Consider the following 20,104-nt stretch of genomic DNA (forward strand, 5'->3'; position numbering starts at 1 on the left):
CATCATTGAGTAAACTTTGACCCTGTACCTCACAGTCAGCAGACACATTCCAGCCAATCAGCAGCAGACTCTCCCTCCCAGACCCTCCCACCTCCTAGACAGCATACAATTTAGATTAATTCTGAAACTGCATTCTTTTTTTTTGTGTTTGTGTTTATAATACATTATCCTCCATAGCCAGTAACCTGTGTTTATTATACATTACCCCCCATAGCCAGTAACCTGTGTTTATTATACATTATCTGGTGTAACAGTAGTGTACATTAAAAAAAAAAAAATACAGGGGGCTTGTTGTCACCTTTGGCTGGGTGGAGGAAGAGACCTTCAATGACATCAGTGAGGACAAGGAATGGGACATGGCTAGCTTGGTATCCAACCTTGTGCAAATGGGGAGTTTGCGGTTGTGCAAATGGACTGTTTGTGGTTGTTTGCGGTGCGTTTGGTCTGTCACTGTGAAGCGGGCATAACCCTTATACTACCTGATCGATACAACATCATACCTGATGTTTTAAAGCACGTTATTCCAAACAATTTAGGAATGTTAGGTGATTTATGCCCTTTATGGATTAAAACCAGACTCTGCATCAACTATGTAATTTTCCATGGGAGTTTTGCCATGGATCCCCCTCCGGCATGCCACAGTCCAGGTGTTAGTCCCCTTGAAACAACCTTTCCATCACTATTGTGGCCAGAAAGAGTCCCTGTGGGTTTCAAAATTCGCCTGCCTATTGAAGTCTATGGCGGTTCGCCCGGTTCGCCCGTTCGCAAACATTTGCGGAAGTTCGCGTTCGCTGTTCACGAACGGAAAATTTTATGTTCACGACATCACTATCTGAGAACAACTACAGCATCAGGGAAGCTGTTAATTCTTCCAGTTTCTCAGAGATCAGAGACTGCAACATAACCTCCTAAAAAAAAATTAAATAGAACATTCTTTCAAGGAGAGAGACACTGACTGGATGCTATAGGAAAACTGGAGACCATGTCTGGTAGGAGGAGTATTTATATCTTTATTTCCTGTCCTAAACAGCCAACTGGGCGGAGCTAACCCTATTGTAATGCTGCCATGGATATATCCAGGAATAATATTTATAATTATTTTATTTGACAGCCACAACTCTTACTCTATATTCTAAAATACATTTGTTCTTTTATGTTAAAATTTCTACAGCTAACATTTATGCAGGCAGTACACATGAAAACAATTTAACTTTCTTTTTAAGTGCACACAATTTGATTTTAGTTGTTACAGAAAAAAAATCTATTCAGTACACTTTTGTCTTTTCCCAGTTAGATTCGAAGCATGATTCTTACCGTGTGTCTTGTGTCAGTTTATTTATCTCTGTCAAGCTTTCAGCTTTGTAAAAGTTTGTATGTTGGTTTTAACGTTTTGATGAGTTAGTGTTTTTTCAATAGAGTTTAATTTTATTTAAAAAAATACATTTACTATCCTTGTGTCTTTTTAAAATAATAAAAGATAACATGAGCAAATGAAAAAGTATTTGAAATATCAGACCAAATACTTGCATGTAGATAGACATAATTGTAATTAAAAATAATGCTTATATTATTATAACACAAACAATTTGTAGTCCCTGATAATTATATACAAGAAATAAAAGCAACACACGCTGATGCAAAATCGCTATATAATTTCTTTCAAAAGCATAACACATAAATAACATATTTGACTTTGCATTTATATTTCACAAAATACCAATTAAAGAACATAAAATGCATTTAATATCTAAATAGAAATTATAACAATTGCTATCTTGTTTTCAAATTAGGCCATATTTCTTTGAAATATAAAGATAAAATACAAGCAAAGAAAATGATTTATTATTCCTTTGAGTGCCAGGGGAGTTTTAAACCCCTCTCTCAAAGGATCCATACAAAATACTGTTTTCACAATTTGTTGCCAATAATTTAGATAACAATACAGGACACAGTACATCATCTGTACAATGTTCCATAACAAATACAGTATTGTCTTGAAATTCTTATAGTCATGTAATGAAATGGCTTTGTGAATTAAGTAGACTTTTCATACGGGATTAGGAACGGTACATATTTATCAATTTATCAATAGATTGCGTTTTTTGTTTAAATCTGTGCATTTGATTAGGAGTTAGAGAATATGTACCCCAACAAAACTGTATTCAGTGCTATGTGTGCAAACTGTTCTAACTAAAGATATCTGATTCTATATTTAGACTTATCATCATCTGTCAAAAACTGAAAAATAAAAAAAGAAATAGGAAGAATAATTCTGCAAAAACAAACCATACAAATAAAATTCCCCATACAATAAGACAACTTTTGATAAGGTAGCTTGTAAAGTAAATATTTGCTAATTTATTATATTATGTTAACATTAAATCTGAATAAGTAACCATTTTAAAGGAACAATATAGTGCTCTTGTCCCTAGATACAGTTGTAATCACAATGTTTCAACCCTGAATGAAAATCAGGATTATTGTCAAAATGTGCTGTTTGCAATGAATAAATCAAACAAAAGCAATTTAAATAACTTAACACAACAAATGTATCAAGTGGTTCCTAAATTAAACTGAAAATGCAACTTATAATGACTTCTCTAGTCCCAAATTATTCAACCCCTTCATGGCAAGCATATTTAGTACTTAGTAGAGCACCCTTTTACTATTATGACCTGCTGCAAACTAGATGCATAGCCAGACACCAGTTTCTGGCTGCATTCCTAAGGAATAGTGATGTACCGAACTGTTAGCTGGCGAATAGTTCCTGGCGAACATAGCGTGTTCGCGTTCGCCGCTGCGGGCGAACACATGGGCGGTTCGATCCGCCCCCTATTCGTCATCATTGAGCAAACTTTGACCCTGTGCCGCACGGTCAGAAGACACATTCCAGCAAATTAGCAGCAGCAGACCCTCCCTTCCACACCCTCCCACCTCCCTCCCAGCATCCATTTTAGATTCATTCTGAAGCTGCATTCTTAGTGAGAGGAGGGAAAGTGTAGCTGCTGCTCATTAGATAGGGAAATTTATAGCTAGGCTAGGGTATTCAGTGTCCACTACAGTCCTGAAGGACTCATCTGATCTCTGCTGTAAGAACAGCACCTCAAAAAGCCCTTTTTTAGGGCTAGAACATCAGTCTGCTTTTTTTTTTTCTGTGTAATGTAATTGCAGTTGCCTGCCTGCCAGCTTCTGTGTCAGGCTCACAGTGCATACTATGCCGATTTGCCGAGTGCCACCACTCACTCACTGGTGTCACAATAGCTTAAGCTTGACATTTAAAAAGAGAAAAACATTTTTCACTGTAATAAATTGAATAGAAGTTAGTTTTCTGCCAGCTTCTGTGTCAGGCTCAGTGGATACTGTGCCCATTTGCCCAGTGCCACCACTCATATCTGTTTTCACAATAGCTTATGCTTGACATTTAAAAAGAAAAAAAATGTTTTCACTGTAATAGATTGAATAGCAGTTAGTTGCCTGACAGCTTCTGTGTCAGGCTCACAGTGGATACTGTGCCCATTTGCCCAGTCAGTGCCACCACTTTTACAAAGAAAAAAAGTTTTCCAGTGTAAGCTAATAGCAGTCAGTGTCCTTAAAGCGGATGTTTCAGGCCTTCAGCGTGTGCCCTGCAGACCACTGCCAGTGGACTTTGACAGTTGCCACTCATATCTGGTGTCTCTGTAGCGTGCTTTTACAAAGAAAAAAAGTTTTCCAGTGTAAGCTAATAGCAGTCAGTGTCCTTAAAGCGGGTGTGTCAGGCCTTCAGCGTGTGCCCTGCAGTCCCCTGCCAGTGTACTTTGACAGTTGCCACTCATATCTGGTGTCTCTGTAGCGTGCTTTTACAAAGAAAAAACGTTTTCCAGTGTAAGCTAATAGCAGTCAGTGTCCTTAAAGCGGGTGTGTCAGGCATTCAGCGTGTGCCCTGCAGACCCCTGCCAGTGTACTTTGACAGTTGCCACTCATATCTGGTGTCTCTATAGCGTGCTTTTACAAAGAAAAATAGTTTTCCAGTGTAAGCTAATAGCAGTCAGTGTCCTTAAAGCGGGTGTTTCAGGCCTTCAGCGTGTGCCCTGCAGACCCCTGCCAGTGTACTTTGACAGTTGCCACTCATATCTGGTGTCTCTGTAGCGTGCTTTTACAAAGAAAAAAAGTTTTCCAGTGTAAGCTAATAGCAGTCAGTGTCCTTAAAGCGGGTGTTTCAGGCCTTCAGCGTGTGCCCTGCAGACCACTGCCAGTGTACTTTGACAGTTGCCACTCATATCTGGTGTCTCTGTAGCGTGCTTTTACAAAGAACAAAAATTTTCCAGTGTAAGCTAATAGCAGTCAGTGTCCTTAAAGCGGGTGTTTCAGGCCATCAGCGTGTGCCCTGCAGACCCCTGCCAGTGTACTTTGACAGTTGCCACTAATATCTGGTGTCTCTGTAGCGTGCTTTTACAAAGAAAAAAGTTTTCCAGTGTAAGCTAATAGCAGTCAGTGTCCTTAAAGCGGGTGTGTCAGGCATTCAGCGTGTGGCCTGCAGACCCCTGCCAGTGTACTTTGACAGTTGCCACTCATATCTGGTGTCTCTATAGGGGGCTTTTACAAGGAAAAAAAGTTTTCCAGTGTAAGCTAATAGCAGTCAGTGTCCTTAAAGCGGGTGTGTCAGGCATTCAGCGTGTGCCCTGCAGACCCCTGCCAGTGTACTTTGACAGTTGCCACTCATATCTGGTGTCTCTGTAGCGTGCTTTTACAAAGAAAAAAAGTTTTCCAGTGTAAGCTAATAGCAGTCAGTGTCCTTAAAGCGGGTGTGTCAGGCCTTCAGCGTGTGCCCTGCAGACCCCTGCCAGTGTACTTTGACAGTTGCCACTCATATCTGGTGTCTCTATAGCGTGCTTTTACAAAGAAAAAAAGTTTTCCAGTGTAAGCACAAGCAGTCAGTGTCCTTAAAGCGGGTGTGTCAGGCATTCAGCGTGTGCCCTGCAGACCCCTGCCAGTGTACTTTGACAGTTGCCACTCATATCTGGTGTCTCTATAGCGTGCTTTTACAAAGAAAAATAGTTTTCCAGTGTAAGCTAATAGCAGTCAGTGTCCTTAAAGCGGGTGTTTCAGGCCTTCAGCGTGTGCCCTGCAGACCCCTGCCAGTGTACTTCGACAGTTGCCACTCATATCTGGTGTCTCTGTAGCGTGCTTTTACAAAGAAAAAAGTTTTCCAGTGTAAGCTAAAAGCAGTCAGTGTCCTTAAAGCGGGTGTTTCAGGCCTTCAGCGTGTGCCCTGCAGACCCCTGCCAGTGTACTTTGACAGTTGCCACTCATATTTGGTGTCTCTATAGCGTGCATTTACAAAGAAATAAAGTTTTCTAGTGTAAGCTAATAGCAGTCAGTGTCCTTAAAGCGGGTGTTTCAGGTCTTCAGCGTGTGCCCTGCAGACCCCTGCCAGTGTACTTTAACAGTTGCCACTCATATCTGGTGTCTCTGTAGCGTGCTTTTACAAAGAAAAAAAGTTTTCCAGTGTAAGCTAATAGCAGTCAGTGTCCTTAAAGCGGGTGTGTCAGGTCTTCAGCGTGTGCCCTGCAGACCCCTGCCAGTGTACTTTGACAGTTGCCACTCATATCTGGTGTCTCTGTAGCGTGCTTTTACAAAGAAAAAAAGTTTTCCAGTGTAAGCTAATAGCAGTCAGTGTCCTTAAAGCGGGTGTGCCAGGCCTTCAGCGTGTGCCCTGCAGACCCCTGCCAGTGTACTTTGACAGTTGCGACTCATATCTGGTGTCTCTGTAGCGTGCTTTTACAAAGAAAAAACGTTTTCCAGTGTAAGCTAATAGCAGTCAGTGTCCTTAAAGCGGGTGTTTCAGGCCTTCAGCGTGTGGCCTGCAGACCCCTGCCAGTGTACTTTGACAGTTGCCACTCATATATGGTGTCTCTGTAGCGTGCTTTTACAAAGAAAAAAGTTTTCCAGTGTAAGCTAATAGCAGTCAGTGGCCTTAAAGCGGGTGTGTCAGGCCTTCCTTCAGCGTGTGCCCTGCAGACCCCTGCCAGTGTACTTCGACAGTTGCCACTCATATCTGGTGTCTCTGTAGCGTGCTTTTACAAAGAAAAAAGTTTTCCAGTGTAAGCTAATAGCAGTCAGTGTCCTTAAAGCGGGTGTGTCAGGCATTCAGCGTGTGCCCTGCAGACCCCTGCCAGTGTACTTTGACAGTTGCCACTCATATCTGGTGTCTCTATAGCGTGCTTTTACAAAGAAAAATAGTTTTCCAGTTTAAGCTCATAGCAGTCAGTGTCCTTAAAGCGGGTGTTTCAGGCCTTCAGCGTGTGCCCTGCAGACCCCTGCCAGTGTACTTTGACAGTTGCCACTCATATCTGGTGTCTCTGTAGCATGCTTTTACAAAGAAAAAAAGTTTTCCAGTGTAAGCTAAAAGCAGTCAGTGTCCTTAAAGCGGGTGTGTCAGGCCTTCAGCGTGTGCCCTGCAGACCCCTGCCAATGTACTTTGACAGTTGCCACTCATATCTGGTGTCTCTATAGCGTGCTTTTACAAAGAAAAAAGTTTTCTAGTGTAAGCTAATAGCAGTCAGTGTCCTTAAAGCGGGTGTTTCAGGTCTTCAGCGTGTGCCCTGCAGACCCCTGCCATTGTACTTTGACAGTTGCCACTCATTTCTGGTGTCTCTGTAGCGTGCTTTTACAAAGAAAAAAAGTTTTCCAGTGTAAGCTAAAAGCAGTCAGTGTCCTTAAAGCGGGTGTGTCAGGCCTTCAGCGTGTGCCCTGCAGACCCATGCCAATGTACTTTGACAGTTGCCACTCATATCTGGTGTCTCTGTAGCGTGCTTTTACAAAGAAAAAAGTTTTCCAGTGTAAGCTAATAGCAGTCAGTGCCCTTAAAGCGTATGTGTCAGGCCTTCCTTCAGCGTGTGCCCTGCAGACCCCTGCCAGTGTACTTTGACAGTTGCCACTCATATCTGGTGTCCCTGTAGCGTGCTTTTACAAAGAAAAAAAGTTTTCCAGTGTAAGCTAATAGCAGTCAGTGTCCTTAAAGCGGGTGATTCAGGTCTTCAGCGTGTGCCCTGCAGACCCCTGCCAGTGTACTTTGACAGTTGCCACTCATATCTGGTGTCTCTGTAGCGTGCTTTTACAAAGAAAAAAGTTTTCCAGTGTAAGCTAATAGCAGTCAGTGTCCTTAAAGCGGGTGATTCAGGTCTTCAGCGTGTGCCCTGCAGACCCCTGCCAGTGTACTTTGACAGTTGCCACTCATATCTGGTGTCTCTGTAGCGTGCTTTTACAAAGAAAAAAGTTTTCCAGTGTAAGCTAAAAGCAGTCAGTGTCCTTAAAGCGGGTGTTTCAGGCCTTCAGCGTGTGCCCTGCAGACCCCTGCCAGTGTACTTTGACAGTTGCCACTCATATTTGGTGTCTCTATAGCGTGCTTTTACAAAGAAATAAAGTTTTCTAGTGTAAGCTAATAGCAGTCAGTGTCCTTAAAGCGGGTGTTTCAGGTCTTCAGCGTGTGCCCTGCAGACCCCTGCCAGTGTACTTTAACAGTTGCCACTCATATCTGGTGTCTCTGTAGCGTGCTTTTACAAAGAAAATAAGTTTTCCAGTGTAAGCTAATAGCAGTCAGTGTCCTTAGGCAGGTGTTTCAGGCCTTCAGCGTGTGCCCTGCAGACCCCTGCCAGTGTACTTTGACAGTTGCCACTCATATCTGGTGTCTCTGTAGCATGCTTTTACAAAGAAAAATAGTTTTCCAGTGTAAGCTAATAGCAGTCAGTGCCCTTAAAGCGTATGTGTCAGGCCTTCCTTCAGCGTGTGCCCTGCAGACCCCTGCCAGTGTACTTTGACAGTTGCCACTCATATCTGGTGTCTCTATAGGGGGCTTTTACAAGGAAAAAAAGTTTTCCAGTGTAAGCTAATAGCAGTCATTACCCTTAAAGCGGGTGTGTCAGGCCTTCCTTCAGCGTGTGCCCTTCAGACCCCTGCCAGTGTACTTCGACAGTTGGCACTCATATCTGGTGTCTCTGTAGCGAGCTTTTACAAAGAAAATAAGTTTTCCAGTGTAAGCTAATAGCAGTCAGTGTCCTTAAAGCGGGTGTGTCAGGCATTCAGCGTGTGCCCTGCAGACCCCTGCCAGTGGTCTTTGACAGTTGCCACTCATATCTGGTGTCTCTATAGCATGCTTTTACAAAGAAAAATAGTTTTCCAGTGTAAGCTAATAGCAGTCAGTGTCCTTAAAGCGGGTGTTTCAGGCCTTCAGCGTGTGCCCTGCAAACCCCTGCCAGTGTACTTTGACAGTTGCCACTCATATCTGGTGTCTCTGTAGCGTGCTTTTACAAAGAAAAAAAGTTTTCCAGTGTAAGCTAATAGCAGTCAGTGTCCTTAAAGCTGGTGTTTCAGGCCTTCAGCGTGTGCCCTGCAGACCCCTGCCAGTGTACTTTGACAGTTGCCACTCATATCTGGTGTCTCTGTAGCGTGCTTTTACAAAGAAAAAAAAGTTTTCCAGTGTAAGCTAATAGCAGTCAGTGTCCTTAAAGCGGGTGTTTCAGGCCTTCAGCGTGTGTCCTGCAGACCCCTGCCAGTGCACTTTGACAGTTGCCACTCATATCTGGTGTCTCTGTAGCGTGCTTTTACAAAGAAAAAAAGTTTTCCAATTTAAGCTAATAGCAGTCAGTGTCCTTAAAGCGGGTGTGTCAGGCATTCAGTGTGTGCCCTGCAGACCCCTGCCAGTGTACTTTGACAGTTGCCACCCATATCTGGTGTCTCTATAGCGTGCTTTTACAAAGAAAAATAGTTTTCCAGTGTAAGCTAATAGCAGTCAGTGTCCTTAGGCGGGTGTTTCAGGCCTTCAACGTGTGCCCTGCAGACCCCTGCCAGTGTACTTTGACAGTTGCCACTCATATCTGGTGTCTCTGTAGCGTGCTTTTACAAAGAAAAAAAGTTTTCCAGTGTAAGCTAATAGCAGTCAGTGTCCTTAAAGCGGGTGATTCAGGTCTTCAGCGTGTGCCCTGCAGACCCCTGCCAGTGTACTTTGACAGTTGCCACTCATATCTGGTGTCTCTGTAGCGTGCTTTTACAAAGAAAAATAGTTTTCCAGTGTAAGCTAATAGCAGTCAGTGTCCTTAAAGCGGGTGATTCAGGTCTTCAGCGTGTGCCCTGCAGACCCCTGCCAGTGTACTTTGACAGTTGCCACTCATATCTGGTGTCTCTGTAGCGTGCTTTTACAAAGAAAAAAGTTTTCCAGTGTAAGCTAATAGCAGTCAGTGTCCTTAGGCGGGTGTTTCAGGCCTTCAGCGTGTGCCCTGCAGACCCCTGCCAGTGTACTTTGACAGTTGCCACTCATATCTGGTGTCTCTGTAGCATGCTTTTACAAAGAAAAAAAGTTTTCCAGTGTAAGCTAATAGCAGTCAGTGTCCTTAAAGCGGGTGATTCAGGTCTTCAGCGTGTGCCCTGCAGACCCCTGCCAGTGTACTTTGACAGTTGCCACTCATATCTGGTGTCTCTGTAGCGTGCTTTTACAAAGAAAAAAGTTTTCCAGTGTAAGCTAATAGCAGTCAGTGTCCTTAATGCGGGTGTGTCAGGCATTCAGCGTGTGCCCTGCAGACCCCTGCCAGTGTACTTTGACAGTTGCCACTCATATCTGGTGTCTTTATAGCATGCTTTTATAAAGAAAAAGAGTTTTTCAGTGTAAGCTGATAGCAGTCAGTGTCCTTAAAGTGGGTGTGTCAGGCATTCAGCGTGTGCCCTGCAGACCCCTGCCAGTGTACTTTGACAGTTGCCACCCATATCTGGTGTCTCTATAGCGTGCTTTTACAAAGAAAAATAGTTTTCCAGTGTAAGCTAATAGCAGTCAGTGTCCTTAAAGCGGGTGTTTCAGGCCTTCAGCGTGTGCCCTGCAGTCCCCTGCCAGTGTACTTTTACAGTTGCCACTCATATCTGGTGTCTCTATAGGGGGCTTTTACAAAGAAAAAAAGTTTTCCAGTGTAAGCTAATAGCAGTCAGTACCCTTAAAGCGGGTGTGTCAGGCCTTCCTTCAGCGTGTGCCCTTCAGACCCCTGCCAGTGTACTTTGACAGTTGCCACTCATATCTGGTGTCTTTATAGCATGCTTTTATAAAGAAAAAGAGTTTTTCAGTGTAAGCTGATTGCAGTCAGTGTCCTTAAAGCGGGTGTTTCAGGCCTTCAGCGTGTGCCCTGCAGACCCCTGCCAGTGTACTTTGACAGTTGCCACTCATATCTGGTGTCTCTGTAGCATGCTTTTACAAAGAAAAAAAGTTTTCCAGTGTAAGCTAATAGCAGTCAGTGTACTTGAAGCGGGTGATTCAGGTCTTCAGCGTGTGCCCTGCAGACCCCTGCCAGTGTACTTTGACAGTTGCGACTCATATCTGGTGTCTCTGTAGCGTGCTTTTACAAAGAAAAAAGTTTTCCAGTGTAAGCTAATAGCAGTCAGTGTCCTTAAAGCGGGTGATTCAGGTCTTCAGCGTGTGCCCTGCAGACCCCTGGCAGTGTACTTTGACAGTTGCCACTCATATCTGGTGTCTCTGTAGCGTGCTTTTACAAAGAAAAAAAGTTTTCCAGTGTAAGCTAATAGCAGTCAGTGTGCTTAAAGCGGGTGTGTCAGGCATTCAGCGTGTGCCCTGCAGACCCCTGCCAGTGTACTTTGACAGTTGCCACTCATATCTGGTGTCTTTATAGCATGCTTTTATAAAGAAAAAGAGTTTTTCAGTGTAAGCTGATAGCAGTCAGTGTCCTTAAAGCGGGTGTGTCAGGCATTCAGCGTGTGCCCTGCAGACCCCTGCCAGTGTACTTTGACAGATGCCACCCATATCTGGTGTCTCTATAGCGTGATTTTACAAAGAAAAATAGTTTTCCAGTGTAAGCTAATAGCAGTCAGTGTCCTTAAAGCGGGTGTTTCAGGCCTTCAGCCTGTGCCCTGCAGTCCCCTGCCAGTGTACTTTTACAGTTGCCACTCATATCTGGTGTCTCTATAGGGGGCTTTTACAAAGAAAAAAAGTTTTCCAGTGTAAGCTAATAGCAGTCAGTACCCTTAAAGCGGGTGTGTCAGGCCTTCCTTCAGCGTGTGCCCTTCAGACCCCTGCCAGTGTACTTCGACAGTTGCCACTCATATCTGGTGTCTCTGTAGCGTGCTTTTACAAAGAAAATAAGTTTTCCAGTGTAGACTAATAGCAGTCAGTGTCCTTAAAGCGGGTGTTTCAGGCCTTCAGTGTGTGCCCTGCAGACCAGTGCCAGTGTACTTTGACAGTTGCCACTCATATCTGGTGTCTCTGTAGCGTGCTTTTACAAAGAAAAAAAGTTTTCCAGTGTAAGCTAATAGCAGTCAGTGCCCTTGAAGCGGGTGTGTCAGGCATTCAGCGTGTGCCCTGCAGACCCCTGCCAGTGTACTTTGACAGTTGCCACCCATATCTGGTGTCTCTATAGCGTGCTTTTACAAAGAAAAATAGTTTTCCAGTGTAAGCTAATAGCAGTCAGTGTCCTTAGGCGGGTGTTTCAGGCCTTCAGCGTGTGCCCTGCAGACCCCTGCCAGTGTACTTTGACAGTTGCCACTCATATCTGGTGTCTCTGTAGCGTGCTTTTACAAAGAAAAAAGTTTTCCAGTGTAAGCTAATAGCAGTCAGTGTCCTTAGGCGGGTGTTTCAGGCCTTCAGCGTGTGCCCTGCAGACCCCTGCCAGTGTACTTTGACAGTTGCCACTCATATCTGGTGTCTCTGTAGCATGCTTTTACAAAGAAAAAAAGTTTTCCAGTGTAAGCTAATAGCAGTCAGTGTCCTTAAAGCGGGTGATTCAGGTCTTCAGCGTGTGCCCTGCAGACCCCTGCCAGTGTACTTTGACAGTTGCCACTCATATCTGGTGTCTCTGTAGCGTGCTTTTACAAAGAAAAAAGTTTTCCAGTGTAAGCTAATAGCAGTCAGTGTCCTTAAAGCGGGTGTGTCAGGCATTCAGCGTGTGCCCTGCAGACCCCTGCCAGTGTACTTTGACAGTTGCCACTCATATCTGGTGTCTTTATAGCATGCTTTTATAAAGAAAAAGAGTTTTTCAGTGTAAGCTGATAGCAGTCAGTGTCCTTAAAGCGGGTGTGTCAGGCATTCAGCGTGTGCCCTGCAGACCCCTGCCAGTGTACTTTGACAGTTGCCACCCATATCTGGTGTCTCTATAGCGTGCTTTTACAAAGAAAAATAGTTTTCCAGTGTAAGCTAATAGCAGTCAGTGTCCTTAAAGCGGGTGTTTCAGGCCTTCAGCGTGTGCCCTGCAGTCCCCTGCCAGTGTACTTTTACAGTTGCCACTCATATCTGGTGTCTCTATAGGGGGCTTTTACAAAGAAAAAAAGTTTTCCAGTGTAAGCTAATAGCAGTCAGTACCCTTAAAGCGGGTGTGTCAGGCCTTCCTTCAGCGTGTGCCCTTCAGACACCTGCCAGTGTACTTCGACAGTTGCCACTCATATCTGGTGTCTCTGTAGCGTGCTTTTACAAAGAAAATAAGTTTTCCAGTGTAAACTAATAGCAGTCAGTGTCCTTAAAGCGGGTGTTTCAGGCCTTCAGTGTGTGCCCTGCAGACCAGTGCCAGTGTACTTTGACAGTTGCCACTCATATCTGGTGTCTCTGTAGCGTGCTTTTACAAAGAAAAAAAGTTTTCCAGTGTAAGCTAATAGCAGTCAGTGCCCTTGAAGCGGGTGTGTCAGGCATTCAGCGTGTGCCCTGCAGACCCCTGCCAGTGTACTTTGACAGTTGCCACCCATATCTGGTGTCTCTATAGCGTGCTTTTACAAAGAAAAATAGTTTTCCAGTGTAAGCTAATAGCAGTCAGTGTCCTTAGGCGGGTGTTTCAGGCCTTCAGCGTGTGCCCTGCAGACCCCTGCCAGTGTACTTTGACAGTTGCCACTCATATCTGGTGTCTCTGTAGCGTGCTTTTACAAAGAAAATTTTTTTTCCAGTGTAAGCTAATAGCAGTCAGTGTCCTTAAAGCGGGTGATTCAGGTCTTCAGCGTGTGCCCTGCAGACCCCTGCCAGTGTACTTTGACAGTTGCCACTCATATCTGGTGTCTCTGTAGCGTGCTTTTACAAAGAAAAAAGTTTTCCAGTGTAAGCTAATAGCAGTCAGTGTCCTTAGGCGGGTGTTTCAGGCCTTCAGCGTGTGCCCTGCAGACCCCTGCCAGTGTACTTTGACAGTTGCCACTCATATCTGGTGTCTCTGTAGCATGCTTTTACAAAGAAAAAAAGTTTTCCAGTGTAAGCTAATAGCAGTCAGTGTCCTTAAAGCGGGTGATTCAGGTCTTCAGCGTGTGCCCTGCAGACCCCTGCCAGTGTACTTTGACAGTTGCCACTCATATCTGGTGTCTCTGTAGCGTGCTTTTACAAAGAAAAAAAGTTTTCCAGTGTAAGCTAATAGCAGTCAGTGTCCTTAAAGCGGGTGATTCAGGTCTTCAGCGTGTGCCCTGCAAACCCCTGCCAGTGTACTTTGACAGTTGCCACTCATATCTGGTGTCTCTGTAGCGTGCGTTTACAAAGAAAAAAAGTTTTCCAGTGTAAGCTAATAGCAGTCAGTGTCCTTAAAGCGGGTGTGTCAGGCATTCAGCGTGTGCCCTGCAGACCCCTGCCAGTGTACTTTGACAGTTGCCACTCATATCTGGTGTCTTTATAGCATGCTTTTATAAAGAAAAAGAGTTTTTCAGTGTAAGCTGATAGCAGTCAGTGTCCTTAAAGCGGGTGTGTCAGGCATTCAGCGTGTGCCCTGCAGACCCCTGCCAGTGTACTTTGACAGTTGCCACCCATATCTGGTGTCTCTATAGCGTGCTTTTACAAAGAAAAATAGTTTTCCAGTGTAAGCTAATAGCAGTCAGTGTCCTTAAAGCGGGTGATTCAGGTCTTCAGCGTGTGCCCTGCAGACCCCTGCCAGTGTACTTTGACAGTTGCCACTCATATCTGGTGTCTCTGTAGCGTGCTTTTACAAAGAAAAAAGTTTTCCAGTGTAAGCTAATAGCAGTCAGTGTCCTTAAAGCGGGTGATTCAGGTCTTCAGCGTGTCCCCTGCAGACCCCTGCCAGTGTACTTTGACAGTTGCCACTCATATCTGGTGTCTCTGTAGCGTGCTTTTACAAAGAAAAAAGTTTTCCAGTGTAAGCTAATAGCAGTCAGTGTCCTTAAAGCGGGTGATTCAGGTCTTCAGCGTGTGCCCTGCAGACCCCTGCCAGTGTACTTTGACAGTTGCCACTCATATCTGGTGTCTCTGTAGCGTGCTTTTACAAAGAAAAAAAGTTTTCCAGTGTAAGCTAATAGCAGTCAGTGTCCTTAAAGCAGGTGTGTCAGGCATTCAGCGTGTGCCCTGCAGACCCCTGCCAGTGTACTTTGACAGTTGCCACTCATATCTGGTGTCTTTATAGCATGCTTTTATAAAGAAAAAGAGTTTTTCAGTGTAAGCTGATAGCAGTCAGTGTCCTTAAAGCGGATGTGTCAGGCATTCAGCGTGTGCCCTGCAGACCCCTGCCAGTGTACTTTGACAGTTGCCACCCATATCTGGTGTCTCTATAGCGTGCTTTTACAAAGAAAAATAGTTTTCCAGTGTAAGCTAATAGCAGTCAGTGTCCTTAAAGCGGGTGTTTCATGCCTTCAGCGTGTGCCCTGCAGTCCCCTGCCAGTGTACTTTTACAGTTGCCACTCATATCTGGTGTCTCTATAGGGGGCTTTTACAAAGAAATTTTTTTTCCAGTGTCAGCTAATAGCAGTCAGTACCCTTAAAGCGGGTGTGTCAGGCCTTCCTTCAGCGTGTGCCCTTCAGACCCCTGCCAGTGTACTTCGACAGTTGCCACTCATATCTGGTGTCTCTGTAGCGTGCTTTTACAAAGAAAATAAGTTTTCCAGTGTAAGCTAATAGCAGTCAGTGTCCTTAAAGCGGGTGTGTCAGGCATTCAGCGTGTGCCCTGCAGACCCCTGCCAGTGTACTTTGACAGTTGCCACTCATATCTGGTGTCTCTATAGCATGCTTTTACAAAGAAAAATAGTTTTCCAGTGTAAGCTAATAGCAGTCAGTGTCCTTAAAGCGGGTGTTTCAGGCCTTCAGCATGTGCCCTGCAGACCCCTGCCAGTGTACTTTGACAGTTGCCACTCATATCTGGTGTCTCTGTAGCGTGCTTTTACAAAGAAAAAAGTTTTCCAGTGTAAGCTAATAGCAGTCAGTGTCCTTAAAGCGGGTGTTTCAGGCCTTCAGTGTGTGCCCTGCAGACCAGTGCCAGTGTACTTTGACAGTTGCCACTCATATCTGGTGTCTCTGTAGCGTGCTTTTACAAAGAAAAAAAGTTTTCCAGTGTAAGCTAATAGCAGTCAGTGCCCTTGAAGCGGGTGTGTCAGGCCTTCCTTCAGCGTGTGCCCTGCAGACCCCTGCCAGTGTACTTTGACAGTTGCCACTCATATCTGGTGTCTTTATAGCATGCTTTTATAAAGAAAAAAAGTTTTCCAGTGTAAGCTAATAGCAGTCAGTGTCCTTAAAGCGGGTGATTCAGGTCTTCAGCGTGTGCCCTGCAGACCCCTGCCAGTGTACTTTGACAGTTGTCACTCATATCTGGTGTCTCTGTAGCATGCTTTTACAAAGAAAAAAAGTTTTCCAGTGTAAGCTAATAGCAGTCAGTGTCCTTAAAGCGGGTGATTCAGGTCTTCAGCGTGTGCCCTGCAGACCCCTGCCAGTGTACTTTGACAGTTGCCACTCATATCTGGTGTCTCTGTAGCGTGCTTTTACAAAGTAAAAAGTTTTCCAGTGTAAGCTAATAGCAGTCAGTGTCCTTAAAGCGGGTGTGTCAGGCATTCAGCGTGTGCCCTGCAGACCCCTGCCAGTGTACTTTGACAGTTGCCACTCATATCTGGTGTCTTTATAGCATGCTTTTATAAAGAAAAATAGTTTTTCAGTGTAAGCTGATAGCAGTCAGTGTCCTTAAAGCGGGTGTGTCAGGCATTCAGCGTGTGCCCTGCAGACCCCTGCCAGTGTACTTTGACAGTTGCCACCCATATCTGGTGTCTCTATAGCGTGCTTTTACAAAGAAAAATAGTTTTCCAGTGTAAGCTAATTGCAGTCAGTGTCCTTAAAGCGGGTGTTTCAGGCCTTCAGCGTGTGCCCTGCAGTCCCCTGCCAGTGTACTTTTACAGTTGCCACTCATATCTGGTGTCTCTATAGGGGGCTTTTACAAAGAAAAAAAGTTTTCCAGTGTAAGCTAATAGCAGTCAGTACACTTAAAGCGGGTGTGTCAGGCCTTCCTTCAGCGTGTGCCCTTCAGACCCCTGCCAGTGTACTTCGACAGTTGCCACTCATATCTGGTGTCTCTGTAGCGTGCTTTTACAAAGAAAATAAGTTTTCCAGTGTAAGCTAATAGCAGTCAGTGTCCTTAAAGCGGGTGTGTCAGGCATTCAGTGTGTGCCCTGCAGACCCCTGCCAGTGTACTTTGACAGTTGCCACTCATATCTGGTGTCTCTATAGCATGCTTTTACAAAGAAAAATAGTTTTCCAGTGTAAGATAATAGCAGTCAGTGTCCTTAAAGCGGGTGTTTCAGGCCTTCAGTGTGTGCCCTGCAGACCCCTGCCAGTGTACTTTGACAGTTGCCACTCATATCTGGTGTCTCTGTAGCGTGCTTTTACAAAGAAAAAAGTTTTCCAGTGTAAGCTAATAGCAGTCAGTGTCCTTAAAGCGGGTGTTTCAGGCCTTCAGTGTGTGCCCTGCAGACCAGTGCCAGTGTACTTTGACAGTTGCCACTCATATCTGGTGTCTCTATAGCGTGCTTTTACAAAGAAAAAAAGTTTTCCAGTGTAAGCTAATAGCAGTCAGTGCCCTTGAAGCGGGTGTGTCAGGCCTTCCTTCAGCGTGTGCCCTGCAGACCCCTGCCAGTGTACTTCGACAGTTGCCACTCATATCTGGTGTCTCTGTAGCGTGCTTTTACAAAGAAAAAAAGTTTTCCAATGTAAGCTAATAGCAGTCAGTGTCCTTAAAGCGGGTGTGTCAGGCTTTCAGCGTGTGCCCTGCAGACCCCTGCCAGTGTACTTTGACAGTTGCCACCCATATCTGGTGTCTCTATAGCGTGCTTTTACAAAGAAAAATAGTTTTCCAGTGTAAGCTAATAGCAGTCAGTGTCCTTAGGCGGGTGTTTCAGGCCTTCAGCGTGTGCCCTGCAGACCCCTGCCAGTGTACTTTGACAGTTGCCACTCATATCTGGTGTCTCTGTAGCGTGCTTTTACAAAGAAAAAAAGTTTTCCAGTGTAAGCTAATAGCAGTCAGTGTCCTTAAAGCGGGTGATTCAGGTCTTCAGCGTGTGCCCTGCAGACCCCTGCCAGTGTACTTTGACAGTTGCCACTCATATCTGGTGTCTCTTTAGCGTGCTTTTACAAAGAAAAAAGTTTTCCAGTGTAAGCTAATAGCAGTCAGTGTCCTTAGGCGGGTGTTTCAGGCCTTCAGCGTGTGCCCTGCAGACCCCTGCCAGTGTACTTTGACAGTTGCCACTCATATCTGGTGTCTCTGTAGCATGCTTTTACAAAGAAAAAAAGTTTTCCAGTGTAAGCTAATAGCAGTCAGTGTCCTTAAAGCGGGTGATTCAGGTCTTCAGCGTGTGCCCTGCAGACCCCTGCCAGTGTACTTTGACAGTTGCCACTCCTATCTGGTGTCTCTGTAGCGTGCTTTTACAAAGAAAAAAGTTTTCCAGTGTAAGCTAATAGCAGTCAGTGTCCTTAAAGCGGGTGATTCAGGTCTTCAGCGTGTGCCCTGCAGACCCCTGCCAGTGTACTTTGACAGTTACCACTCATATCTGGTGTCTCTGTAGCGTGCTTTTACAAAGAAAAAAAGTTTTCCAGTGTAAGCTAATAGCAGTCAGTACCCTTAAAGCGGGTGTGTCAGGCCTGCCTTCAGCGTGTGCCCTTCAGACCCCTGCCAGTGTACTTTGACAGTTGCCACTCATATCTGGTGTCTTTATAGCATGCTTTTATAAAGAAAAAGAGTTTTTCAGTGTAAGCTGATTGCAGTCAGTGTCCTTAAAGCGGGTGTTTCAGGCCTTCAGCGTGTGCCCTGCAGACCCCTGCCAGTGTACTTTGACAGTTGCCACTCATATCTGGTGTCTCTGTAGCATGCTTTTACAAAGAAAAAAAGTTTTCCAGTGTAAGCTAATAGCAGTCAGTGTACTTGAAGCGGGTGATTCAGGTCTTCAGCGTGTGCCCTGCAGACCCCTGCCAGTGTACTTTGACAGTTGCGACTCATATCTGGTGTCTCTGTAGCGTGCTTTTACAAAGAAAAAAGTTTTCCAGTGTAAGCTAATAGCAGTCAGTGTCCTTAAAGCGGGTGATTCAGGTCTTCAGCGAGTGCCCTGCAGACCCCTGGCAGTGTACTTTGACAGTTGCCACTCATATCTGGTGTCTCTGTAGCGTGCTTTTACAAAGAAAAAAAGTTTTCCAGTGTAAGCTAATAGCAGTCAGTGTGCTTAAAGCGGGTGTGTCAGGCATTCAGCGTGTGCCCTGCAGACCCCTGCCAGTGTACTTTGACAGTTGCCACTCATATCTGGTGTCTTTATAGCATGCTTTTATAAAGAAAAAGAGTTTTTCAGTGTAAGCTGATAGCAGTCAGTGTCCTTAAAGCGGGTGTGTCAGGCATTCAGCGTGTGCCCTGCAGACCCCTGCCAGTGTACTTTGACAGATGCCACCCATATCTGGTGTCTCTATAGCGTGATTTTACAAAGAAAAATAGTTTTCCAGTGTAAGCTAATAGCAGTCAGTGTCCTTAAAGCGGGTGTTTCAGGCCTTCAGCCTGTGCCCTGCAGTCCCCTGCCAGTGTACTTTTACAGTTGCCACTCATATCTGGTGTCTCTATAGGGGGCTTTTACAAAGAAAAAAAGTTTTCCAGTGTAAGCTAATAGCAGTCAGTACCCTTAAAGCGGGTGTGTCAGGCCTTCCTTCAGCGTGTGCCCTTCAGACCCCTGCCAGTGTACTTCGACAGTTGCCACTCATATCTGGTGTCTCTGTAGCGTGCTTTTACAAAGAAAATAAGTTTTCCAGTGTAAACTAATAGCAGTCAGTGTCCTTAAAGCGGGTGTTTCAGGCCTTCAGTGTGTGCCCTGCAGACCAGTGCCAGTGTACTTTGACAGTTGCCACTCATATCTGGTGTCTCTGTAGCGTGCTTTTACAAAGAAAAAAAGTTTTCCAGTGTAAGCTAATAGCAGTCAGTGCCCTTGAAGCGGGTGTGTCAGGCATTCAGCGTGTGCCCTGCAGACCCCTGCCAGTGTACTTTGACAGTTGCCACCCATATCTGGTGTCTCTATAGCGTGCTTTTACAAAGAAAAATAGTTTTCCAGTGTAAGCTAATAGCAGTCAGTGTCCTTAGGCGGGTGTTTCAGGCCTTCAGCGTGTGCCCTGCAGACCCCTGCCAGTGTACTTTGACAGTTGCCACTCATATCTGGTGTCTCTGTAGCGTGCTTTTACAAAGAAAAATAGTTTTCCAGTGTAAGCTAATAGCAGTCAGTGTCCTTAAAGCGGGTGATTCAGGTCTTCAGCGTGTGCCCTGCAGACCCCTGCCAGTGTACTTTGACAGTTGCCACTCATATCTGGTGTCTCTGTAGCGTGCTTTTACAAAGAAAAACGTTTTCCAGTGTAAGCTAATAGCAGTCAGTGTCCTTAGGCGGGTGTTTCAGGCCTTCAGCGTGTGCCCTGCAGACCCCTGCCAGTGTACTTTGACAGTTGCCACTCATATCTGGTGTCTCTGTAGCATGCTTTTACAAAGAAAAAAAGTTTTCCAGTGTAAGCTAATAGCAGTCAGTGTCCTTAAAGCGGGTGATTCAGGTCTTCAGCGTGTGCCCTGCAGACCCCTGCCAGTGTACTTTGACAGTTGCCACTCATATCTGGTGTCTCTGTAGCGTGCTTTTACAAAGAAAAAAGTTTTCCAGTGTAAGCTAATAGCAGTCAGTGTCCTTAAAGCGGGTGTGTCAGGCATTCAGCGTGTGCCCTGCAGACCCCTGCCAGTGTACTTTGACAGTTGCCACTCATATCTGGTGTCTTTATAGCATGCTTTTATAAAGAAAAAGAGTTTTTCAGTGTAAGCTGATAGCAGTCAGTGTCCTTAAAGCGGGTGTGTCAGGCATTCAGCGTGTGCCCTGCAGACCCCTGCCAGTGTACTTTGACAGTTGCCAC

This window comes from Pelobates fuscus, chromosome 2, assembly GCF_036172605.1.
Source record: "Pelobates fuscus isolate aPelFus1 chromosome 2, aPelFus1.pri, whole genome shotgun sequence".
Taxonomy (NCBI): domain Eukaryota; kingdom Metazoa; phylum Chordata; class Amphibia; order Anura; family Pelobatidae; genus Pelobates; species Pelobates fuscus.